Here is a 12,197-nt window from a genome sequence, read left to right as displayed (position 1 = left end):
AGAAAGGGAAAGGAACTGTTTGATGGAGTTATTAAAATACTATATGAGAACCTAAAGGCTCTTTGTGCTGTGTGAGGAATTCTGGTCCAGGATTTCTACAAAGAAAAAGACGCTTTTACATTAGTAAATTGGTCTGATTGCATTCCTAGAGAGCAAGCAGAATTAGGCTTCAGCTTTGCAAAAGGATCTCCAGTCTTACAGCACTAAATGCACAGCTAAACGATGGTGGAACACGTGCAAGGTAATCTAGCTCGCATGGGTAGTGGCAGCAGCGACGAGTAGCAGACATCAGTGACCGTAATACAGTCCCAAGGCCCCAGTGTTGTTTGTCTGCTGGAGCCAGGCTCCTCAGTAAAGGTGGAGCAGAGCTCACTGTTCTTGCCATGCCTTCCTTCTGGAGAGCAGCAGAGTTCCCAGGGCAATGAAGTTCTTTGTTCTGTTGCTGCTTCATAATGTGGGTTGGAACATTTTCTCCTGAGAACACTTCATTGCCTAAGGTCAGTAGACTTTATATATACCTTTAGGAAATATCATGCCAGGATGCAAGTGAGGTGGTTCTCATCTGTCTCATCTGCTATACCTCTTAAGGAGGTACAGCAATCCCTTTCAAGTGGTGTGGACCAGATTTTTCCACATTCTGAAGCAAAACTTTCCACAACAGCTAATTTAATGTAAGTTCCACTCCCAGAAATATATCTGTACTGGAGATCTTTCATTGCTGTTATTATGACTTTCCATGCATCAGTTAAGTGTCTCAGCATGAGGTTCAGCTGTGCTTTTAAGTCATTGTTCCCATTTTCAAAGCTGTAGTTTCATTTCTGTATAAAATTCTAGACTAATCATATCTCCTCTAAAGTCACATGGGCAATTGCACATTAAAGACAAAATTTGGCCTAAGCTTTGCCAGCTTTTCACAGGCCAGGGAAAATGATGAAAGAAAAGGGCATAAATCATGGAACAATCCAAGCCCTGTACCAAAGTCTCTGAGCCAGGTTTCTCAGAACAACACTGTATCCTCTCTACATCTTTCACCTCAGAACGTCTGGAAAACAGGATTCTACAACTTAGGACATAGCAACATGAAAAGAAAAATTTCACTCTGAAATAATGTTTAGATAAAAATACAGTTTAGAGTGCAGTGGCCAAAATATTTACAGCAGGTTATTTATCTTTTGCCATCCTTATTTTGTTACATTTTCTTAATAATTTTATTTTTTAAACTACTACAATTTACAAGGTAATATAACTGGGCTGTACCACTCATGTTCATAAAATAAAGTAAGCAGTGAAAAAAGGCACTGTGCCCAAACTCTCAAAAAATTTGCATTTCTTGCCAGTTAAACAAGTTTAACATCTTGCCGAAAGAGTCAGAAAACCAAGCCTGTATTGCAATGAGCATATAGAAACTCAGATATAAATGGTGTGCTTTAGTAAACATTATCTTACCCAGCTGATATGAAAACATTTGTGCAGCAAATAAAAATAATTTAATTTGTGATTTTTTTTTTTTTCAAGAGAAAGGCATAATGCATCACCTGGCTGTACTTCATTTTCCTTCTACAGATAAATCAGTGTCATGCACTGTGTGAGCCCCTGCAGCGCTGTCAATGAGCCACAAATTCACATGGTTTCTGCAGACTGACTGAGACTGAAAGGTGCTTTCAAATATTAAGCTGCCCTGCTTTAATGCGTCCGATCTCTTTGGTCAGAGAAAATCCTAATTAGAGAAGAGCTATTCCTGATGACCCTGTGACACTGTTATTGTAGGATAAGTACATTTTCTACTGCTTCTAGTTTCAAATAAGAGAACCGTAAGTTTCACTGTTTTACTTAAGATGATGCTGTATAGTTTGATGCATCTCTTTTCTCAGGCTTTCCGTCTGTATTCTCCTTTCTAAAATTCTGCTCAGTGCTATTGGCAGTTTTTTCACTGTTAGGAAAATTGTGGCTTTTAAAAAGAGAAGGCATCTTGTCTCTCATTTTGATTCTACTTTAATTATTGTTTCTTAGGGTTTCTCTCTCTTGCTGTTTCTTTCATTCTTTCATTTTATTTTTTCCCAATAAATATTTTTCCCCAAAAAGGTGGAGATCAAATAGTTGTTTCTGAAAAATTTTGCGGTTTACAGTCTAAGCCCATGTTTACCAATGCTGAACTTGGTAATGACCTTGCAGGTCTCTCAGCAGCACATTCTTATGTTCTGTAGAGAAGGGGGAAAGTAAGTATTCGTTCTTCTCAAACATAACACGAGCTCCACCACTTCCCCACCTTCTTTTTCTGTTCACTTGCACTTGAAGCAGCTCTCCTGCATGGCCTTGTTGCTGGACCTGACAGCTCTGTTGAAGGAGGGTGACAGTGCTGCTGGGCATGATGAGTGCAAAGTTTTTTGGCATGGAAAATCTGTCTCTTTACTTGATGAATAGGATACACTTGTTGCTGGACGAATGCTCTGTTCTGAAAGATCCAGCTGGCTCCTGACCTGCATTTATATCACTCATGTGTTAAATAACTACGCATTTTTAATTCTTAATAAAAATATTATTATACTGCCTGTATAAGATTGATGAAATTCTTCTGATGCTGCTGTACTACTTCAGTTTTGCACATGAGGTGTTGTCATATTTTAGCACCTTTCATTTGCTTTAGTTTAATAATTTGATAGTTTAAAGCATCTTTCAGATACTTTCTTTTGGGTGATAGCAGATTCATCATCTGAAAGGAGAGATGATCATCTCTGATTCGTCATCTGAGAGGACAGTTTGCTTCTCTAAGGTATGCAAAGAGGATCGTGGTTGAGGGTCTCTGGTAAATTGTCTTTTTTATCTCTGTGTTGTCTCATCTGCAAAGTGAGTATCTATGTTTTGTAGCTTTTAGTAGAAAAATTTTCCAATCAATTTCATTCACTTTCAGAAGTGGACTGAATAAATAACCAGTGTTTAAATAACCAGTGTTATTTAAACACTGGTTATTTATTTTGCTTCTATTATTTTCTGGACTAATTTGCACTGGGCATGCCCTTGCCATGATAAGTACTTTGATTCCTCAAGGCAGTACCAGCTGAGCTGGTATGAAACAGAGAATCCTTAGAGTATTCAGTGAGTCTTCAGAACAATGCTGTGAAGGCTGGATAGCTGTAGTGGCTAGCTGGGTTGTCCTAGTACTGTAATGAGCTTAGGTAGTGTTAATTCTGTAATCTCTGCATCCTTCTCAATTGTATGTTATAAGCACACTCTCTAGCACCTTAATTTTGTCCTCATTTTTCTTCTTTTGACAATTAGATTAATAAAAAAAGATGCAACGTTGCATGCATTCAGGAAAAAAAGCCCCAACAATGTAGCCACTTTTAAGCCAGGCTATTTACCAATCCAGATCTATAAAGAAAAATAATTTGTAAGTGGAAGTGAGTTGCAGCTTAGGCTCAAAGGTGCTGCCACCTGTCAAAATGAAATAGTTGTGTTTATACAGAACTCTATACCCAAGGACCTCAATGTTAAGACTATTAAACTACATAACATCCCAGAAAGGGACCTAATAACACCATATCTGTTATAGAGATCAAGGAGATAAAACCGAGTTAAATGACTTGCCCAAGAAATAACTATCTGCTGCTGGCAAGAACAAGAAAGGAACTAATTGACCCCATCCTTCAGAATCTGTTTTAATCTTGAGACAATTCTGCTTACTTATCCACAACTATTTCACTCACAGTTTACCTTAACATATTTTATATAAACAGCCAGGAAACTGTAATGTGTCTGAATTATGTAGCATGTTTTCCAATACAAAGAGCCCATTAAACACATTCATTTTTCTGTCTGGCTCCTCCAGTTCATAGTTTCATCTCCATGATAAGGTGTTATGAAACCCTATATTGTATTTTTCATTTGGAGATTTATAGACTGCAATTTTTTTCTTTTCCCCACTAGCTTATCCACTACACAAGCTAACTTCATACCTCATTTCTGCCATTGATATGGCTATTTTCTACAATGTGAATGAAATACCTGGCGTGATAAATATTGAAGTGCATCTGCAGTTTCATTTTCACATACAATTGACACTTCTCAAAGAATAAAACCATTGCTGCAGTATTTACTAAGTGTCCCTATTTTAATTCCAATCTTCTTGAAGAGTATTTCAATAGATAAGCAATTCAACATAATTTCTCTTCATTTATGGCCATGTTGTATTATTTCAACATAATCATGCAGTAATAAAATGAGTTATGTTTATGACACATCATTCATATTAGAAAATGTGCATATAGATACCACAATAATTCTGATATTGCATTTCACTACCTTTTCAGTGACAGAAGAATGCACTATTCTACAACACTAAGTTAGAAATGCTGTACAGTATAATCCTGCTGAAATACCTGTTCACATTTTAGTTTTGTGGTGTTGATAATCCTGGATTACCTAGAAATTAAGATGTTTCAAGTCTGTATATTTTTGGATGCTGTTTCTTTCCACTTTTTTACTTTGTCTGTTAAGTGACACTTCATCAGATTAACTTAGTATATTAAAAACACACAAGTGCAGTGATGGATATTAGTGTGTGAACTCTCCTAACAGTTTAACGTAGCATTTCTTTTTCTGGTAGTGTAGAGGTATTTCTACAGCTTGTCTTTGCAAATAGGTTGTCTTCATTCTTATTGCTAAGATAGTTTGCCTGCAATATTTTGTAGCTGTCTTTCTGGAGAAAGGGAAACCACTTTATGTTGGTTAGAAAGGCTGAAGGTGGGAAATAGGCTGTTCTGTCTGTCAGGGAAATACACAATGGTCCAAGTCCCTTGCAGTCACCACTGTGCTTCACTGCCTGTAGCTGTAACAATCCTTGTGCTTCAATGGGTCTGGTTCTTTCACGTGGCTGTTTGTTGCACCACTGCTGTAGCAGAATCAGTGAAGTCTCTTTTGAGTAGAACAAAGTATTAGAATCCCTATAACTCACGCACAGCCTCTGAGTAACTCAATAAGCTCAATCAATGATGAATGGTAACTCTTCAATAGGAATCCTGTCAATTCTGATAGAATTTTTGACATGCTTTTTATCTATTCTTGATCAAATCTAGACATGTTTTTTAGAAGAACAAAACACTTATTTAATGCAGTATAGCTATCACTCATTGTCATAAATGTGAAAAGTTAAATGACTATTTTTCTGGTATAAACTGTTAGTTTTATAACCTACATTTCAGGAGGAAGGGAGAGATAATTTCAGTTACAGGGATTTTGGCATACTGGTTATTCAGTTTTGAATTGTTGGACACGAACAGGAAATGCTGTGATATACAGATTTATTTTTGCTGCCTTTATGCTAAAGACAAACTCAAAATTCATAGCTATTGTTTCTGTACATCCTTCAGTACTGCCTGTATGAGCCAGGTAAAATTAATTGCAGAGATTTCTGGACGGGATTTGCTGGAGCAAAGAATTAACCAAAAATAAGTGAAAAGGTAGTGGGCAAAGAGAATAAGCATCAATGGCAAAGAAATGGGTAACTCCCAGAATCTTCAATTCATGACTTGACATCCTCCCTGTTATCAGTGAGAAATTATTTGAAGGCCTCGCTTAACTTTATGAGGTTTGGAGAACCTTCAGCACTTGCAGAGCAAATGTGGCAGAAAAGGCAAAATGTTACAGGATGTTTTCTGGCTGGAGTTAGACTTTGAGCAACTTTGCTTGCACATCATACTGGTGAAACTTATTCTCCCACTTCTTGTACTGCACAGTTCAGCACTGTGAAAAACAGAAAAGGAGATTTCCTTTTTGGCATGACAGTGGCATCTCTTCTTTAAATGCACTTCAAGGCAAAGCAATAAAGGGAGGAGCCAAACATACAAAATGAATGGTTTTTTCCAAGATTTGAAACAATGTAAACCATAAATATACTAAAATCTGTACGTATTTTAAGTTTGGTCTGTGATAATCTCTTCTGATTATTAATCATTAGATTGATATTGCAGATGACAGAGTAGCATCACATATGATTTCAGCCAATTGCATTGCTTGTCTTGATCTGCAAGAGGAGAAGCAATTCAAGTTAATACTAAAAGAAAAAAAAAACCAAACAACAAAAACATTTAGGCCCTGAAGCAGTTGGTATTGGAGAAGTTTGAGTCAGGTAGATTTCATGGGTTGTCTCCTGTGTCTTTACTGGTGCTTAAAGTAAAATACCTGTTTGGATACTTCTAGGCCTGAGGCATGGCTTTAACATTTACTATAACAGCGTCTACTTTGTTGGCAGTGTTCTCAAAAGCACTTGGAAGAGAAAACAGAGAAATAATTATGTTCCTTTGAGCTGTTAAAGGTAATTAATTTCATTGGTGATCTTATTATTCCTGATACTAATGCCTGTTTTTCCATTTACTTTCATTCTCTAATCCAGCAATGCCTTCACTGTCGAGATTAGTAAAAGTTTTAACAGCTTTCAGTTTTAACTATTTATTTAAGACGATTATATTGTAGTGTTTGCCTCCACTTTTGTTATTTACTTTGGATGTTTAGTGCTGTAAGAACCCAGGTTTGAATCAGTCTGCAGCATTCACTGAAAAATGGAATACTTGATATTTCAGAGAAAGGAAATCATGGGATGTGTCTTTGCCCTGGACTGCAGAGTGGGAGAAGAAATTTTATAAAGGCCACCATAAAAGCCATTTGAGGCAGACTGTGGGAGCTTTAGCTTGTGCACCAACTCTGAGGCATCCAGTTCCTCACCTGCTATCTGCCAGTGGAGATTTTTTATGAGGAAACTTCACTGGGAAATTTCAGCATAAAAGGAACTTGTGGAAAAACTAATACAACCTTAGAATCTTGTAAGGTTTCTATTGCTTCCCTGTTTCTACCTGTGGATATTTCCATTATGGTCTTTCTTCATGGTCCTTGGAGAGTTCTCACTTGATGTGGACAGAGTCACAAAGCTGCGAAGGTGACTCAAGGCCTTTTGAAAAAGGAAGACCTATGTACAAAAGTAGAATCTCCACAAGAGTACAAAGGAGATGTTTCCACATTTGCCAAAGTAAACAAGTGGAGTCTTCTAGAGAAATGTTCTCCAGTCACTTACAGAGGTGCTTATGCATTCTTGTATGTCCAAATAGCCACCAGCATATCTGAGGAAAAAGCTATTACCGGAGTTTAAGTGCACAGACCTAGACACGTGGGCTCAGGGGGAAATGTGGATTTCTGAGAGTTCCATCTTATTTTGCCGTTTTATTTGGCACTACAAAATAGAGCTGTTAGAGACAAAAAAAGGAAAACCTGAAGAAAATTTAACTTAGATATTGGGACATTAAAAGCACAAAAAAATTGGTTAATGTTGACTTCTTCCCGCAGTTCGGGAAAAATATTTTTTTAACATATAAGTTCTACTTAAAGCTTTGCTTTAGAAAGCCTCCCTGATGTGCTGAAAGGTTCAAAGGAGTGCTAGGTAATAACTAGTGCAGCCAAGACACAAAATTACTGCATGGTGAGCAAAAGAAGCAAGCAATGGATGCAGAGCCTCGAGATGGGACATACATTTTCAGACATTACTCCTGATTTTCTATAACCATATGTTGTCAAATCAAGCACCGTATTTCCAGTCTGGTTTAGAAGGAACACATGCTTTATTTGCTAACCTGCAGTATAGTATTTTGTTGTTATTGTTTTTCTATAGTTTTGGTTATGGCAAATATTTTGGAACTGGCTGAAAGGGCAAAAAGAGATGTTGCCATTCTTCTTTCCCCAGAAACCCAACAATCTACTAAGGTGTGCTTCTGGACTTGTTGGTTTTTTTTGCTTGAAAGGGTTTGAAGCATATTATGTCCATGAACTCCAAATCACCATTGTGTGCTCTGTTAAATTTCCAAAAGGACAGGGGAGATAGGAGATAGATCAAGGAAGATGCCCTTTGTCCTTTGCAGTTAGTTCACTTTAAAATACACATAAGTGTCTGCAGGAAAAGTGGCTAAGATGGGTTAGGAGTTTAGAGTAAAAGCTTTGGGATGCTTGGATCCAAACATTAGTATTCTGCATACAGTTGTCTAATAAATCTAGACAACAAGATTATAGTCTAATGGCCTATGTTAGGTATATGCATTGAAATGAATCTTTTTTTTGTATTTCTACTGGATTGTTAATGTGAGGAGAAGACAAGTGTTCTTACTCTATGAATTTACATTATCTTCTTTTTTTCTTCCCAAAATAGGTAAGTGATTTACAGATTTTTCTGACCTAAAATTATACTTTTTCTATTGTCAATTGCAATCCAACAGCCAGATTTGCTGTCCTATGCTATTGCAGTAAAAATTTTAATATCTCGAAGTAATTGTTTTACCGACACAAATGTTCATTCCTGGAATCCTTTTGGCTTCTCAGTGAAGCAAAATTCAACAGATATAATTGAATTATATATGTATCAAATATCTATCCTATATCTTTCCTTTTCCTTCAGGATTCCTTCAGATAAAAAGAACCACCTGGCTTTCTCATATATTGATAAAATTTTATTGATCTAATTTGCAGCCTAGAAAACAATGATCCAAGAAGTTAACTCTCTGTCATTGTTAATCCCATGCAACATGATATGTAACAGAAGAGAGGCCAGAAGTTTATTCTGAAAGTTCTAAGTAAAGCTCTGGTAGAGCACTTATGTGGTGGTAATAAAATAGAGCTTTCAAGGGTGCTGTGGAAAGTTAGAAGTGACAAGCTGAACTAATAAACCCATCAATCCCATAGGTAAATGAGTAAACAGAGTGATTTTTCAGCCCAGTATCAGCTTAATAGGCCAGAAGAGGAGGGATAGTGTAGAAGTATGTAGTGTCCCACATAAACCTGCATTTTGTGGGACAGGAGAGGAGATGGTTGCTGGCTTATTGGCTGACCTACAGTTAGAGGAGTTAGCCCTTGCCTTGGAGGTGACTGCTGGTATTTTTTCCTATATGCAAGATACTCCAAATCTACAAATATAATTTGTTGAGAGGAGGCCAAATTTGGACCTGTCAACTTTGACACATCCCTTAAAATAGTCCAAATGATAGTAATGGTATGTAAGAGAGTTGTAACAAAGGAGAGATTTTCAGCTCTTTTAACAGAGAGCTGTATAATCACACTTTCTTGTAGAAGCATTCAGTGTGAAGATCTGTCAATAGAAATCTCAAACTGTGAATATACAATTGCACTTTATTATCCCTTTGTTATTTTGTAACTACATAGGTATGACAGACAGAAACTGATGTTAAAAGAAATCCGCAATTGTCAGTGTGTCACATGCATGAATCCCACTGCTGGAAGTTATTCAGTAAATCAGCATCTTTGGGTAGGTACACCATGTGCCATATTTTAACAAAATGTTTTTGCTCACGGTAACACTCAAGCTCATAATTTAAGGAGAATGAACATTCTAAGGTTTTGTTACTGTAGTGCAGAGCAGACAGATGGTGCTCTGCCTTGCATGGAGCAAACAAGGAACTAAACAGGAACTGAACAGTACCAGATAAAAGGTGCTGAGGGGACAGAGTATGTAGGGAAACCTTCAGTTAAATCCATTGCCAAGGCATGGCAATGGGAACCCACATAAGCAAGTAAGTGCTGTATCGTAAAACAATAATCATGTGTAAGACACCCTAGGTTTCTTCAAAAGTCCTTTAACTCTCTAAGGAGTACAGTGAAAGAGTACACTGAGGTCTTCAAACCTTCACACACTAGCAAAATTATTTGTTTTCCTTTGTGTCTTAAGGATATATGGTGCTACTGTTCTTGGCAGGGCCTAGAAACCAGCCACACACAAAACAGAGATATATGGAAGTATCTGCTGAATGAAAGATGAAGAGACGGGAGCAAAACTCTACCTGAAGGGTCCTTTTTTTTTTTTTTTTACAAATTAACTTAATTTTGTGTTAAAATTGATTAGTGAATTCTGTATTTGGAGTTTTGGGGAGGATGTGTTGGCTGTGTTTTGTCTGCCAGCTCAAATGAGCTGTTTGTGGCAGTTGTATAGCATTTTTTTCTTGCCTTGTGCCAAACCTTGGTTGCCACTGCCTGTACCTCTGCTCAGGATCAGGGGTTTCCATTTTTAAGGTGGTTAGGGTTAGAATTCCAAAGATTGGAAAAATGTGTTTGTTAGGATGTACGTGTAACAATTACCTCAACAGTCACGCTTTTCTGAAAGCTGGTGTCTGTGCTATATCTATTAAATGCATAGACTGTTAAAGGAAACAACAATTCCGTTCCCTTAATCCCATTTCTGACAGACCCACGTGAAAATCCTCTGAGAGAGCCATGCACCTGTGACTGAGCTGATGGAGCAGCAAGGCAGAGAGGGGGCCTGAGATGGGCTCCCTAAACAACCAGACCTCAGTGAGTGACAGCTTGTTTGTGTCCTGAAGGATGTGCAGGATCTGGTTCAAGATCTCACAATGGAACCGCTGCTCTGTGACAGCGACCGTAATGTACTTCAATTCAGTCCCCCCACAGGAGCAACAAAAGCCAAAAAACCCACCACAAGTATGCTTAACTTCAAAAAGAACAACTCTCTGAAAACAGGGAAGCCCACTAAAAAGAAGCTAAAATGGGCCACTAAAAGAATTAAATTCTTCCAGGCAGTAAGAAGATCTCTGAAGTAGGGGCACAGCAGCAGAGCATGGCCCATCCTTTGGGAGAGACTTCGGAAAGGGTGAAAAGAGCCTGGCATGGCTAATCAGCAATGGAAAAAAGCTAATAGAAGTAAGAAAGATCATTTAGAAAACCAAAGCTGTGTCTAAACTAAGTAAGAAGGGCTGCATACTAAAGACTAAAAAAAAACTGTAATCAAAGTAGCCAAAAGAATTCAAAGGCTAACCAGTGTCAGGAATCAGAATTTTCCCTAAACATTTTTGATCACTTTAGCACAAGCAGATGATGACCAGCACATAAAATGTCAAAAAGGTTATGCATTTTTGTACTGATATTTGCTGTGAGTCAAAGTGGGGCTAATTCCACATAGAAACTTTTTAAAAATTATTTTAAGGAGAGAAGGAGACATCAGCACAGATCTGAGGGAGGATTAACAGTACCAGAAGGGAGACCAATGCTATTTAAAAATACATGAGAAGTTTGGTGACAGTGTGATGTTCTTCCAGGTAGTAATAATGATGATCAGTTGTGAAAAATTGCCAAAGTGATTGGGTAATAAAATTATGAAGATGAAATTCAGAGTAGATAAATGTAAAGTACATGTACACTGGGGAAAAAAGCCTTTTTCATCCAGAAGAGGATGGGCCTGAACTGATGATTACCACTGAAAAGTGAGATGTGGGGGCTATGATAAATAGTTACATGAAAAGATCATCTCAGTCCTTGGCAGTAGTTTAAAAAAAAAATCAATAGTTAGAAGTTATTAGAATCCAGAGAATAAACAGCATAATTATCCCACTGTATAAAGCCATGATCTACTAGGACATTGAAAATTAGGTGCAGTTCTAGGCATGTCATTGCAAAAATGAAGTTTTAGAACTGGAAAAAGTCTAGAGAAGGGCAGCAAAGATGACTTAACCAACAACTTCTGTGCAGAAGCTGGGAGGCCTGGTAGCATTGAAAGGAGGCAACGGGAGCAGCTGTATCAGAGATGTACAAAGCCACAACCGCTAGCAAGAAGGTATGTGCAGACTCACTGCTGTCTCTTAGAGTGCAAGAACATGTGAAAGGAATGGGAGAGAGAAGTTTAAAATAAGAGGAACTTCATGCAATGGATAAAGGACCTTTGCAAGTCCTTTCCAAAGTCTTTAATAACACAAGTTTTCATGCAATCACGGGGAGACCAGAGTTTATAACTGGAAGGATGCTACCTTATGTGTGTAGATAAAGCACAACCCACTCAGAAAATCTCCTGAGCTGAAAATATTCAGAAACTATGTAAGTATTAGGGGGGAAATATTACATGTTGTTGTCTTGGTTGCTGCTGACCACCTAGTCTGATTGAATCTCTGGCCCAGTGTGGCTTCTCATGTGTGTGTGATCACAGGTAATTACAGATGCATACTTTGCACATCCAGACAGTTGTAACATATCTTGCTAAATTGAATCATGTGTTTTTTGGAGATCAAAAGGAGATTACAGTCTTAATACTAAAGTAATACCATGACACTTTATGCTTAGTGACTCACACTATTTTCCTATAGGGTAGCTGCTAATAATGAAGTTGAGCTGGCTGTGGGGACAGTGTTAAGTGAGCAGGTTCAGTT

The sequence above is a fragment of the Melospiza melodia genome, chromosome 8 (genome assembly GCF_035770615.1).
Source record: "Melospiza melodia melodia isolate bMelMel2 chromosome 8, bMelMel2.pri, whole genome shotgun sequence".
NCBI lineage: Eukaryota > Metazoa > Chordata > Aves > Passeriformes > Passerellidae > Melospiza > Melospiza melodia.
Note: the sequence above shows the minus strand (reverse complement) of the source record.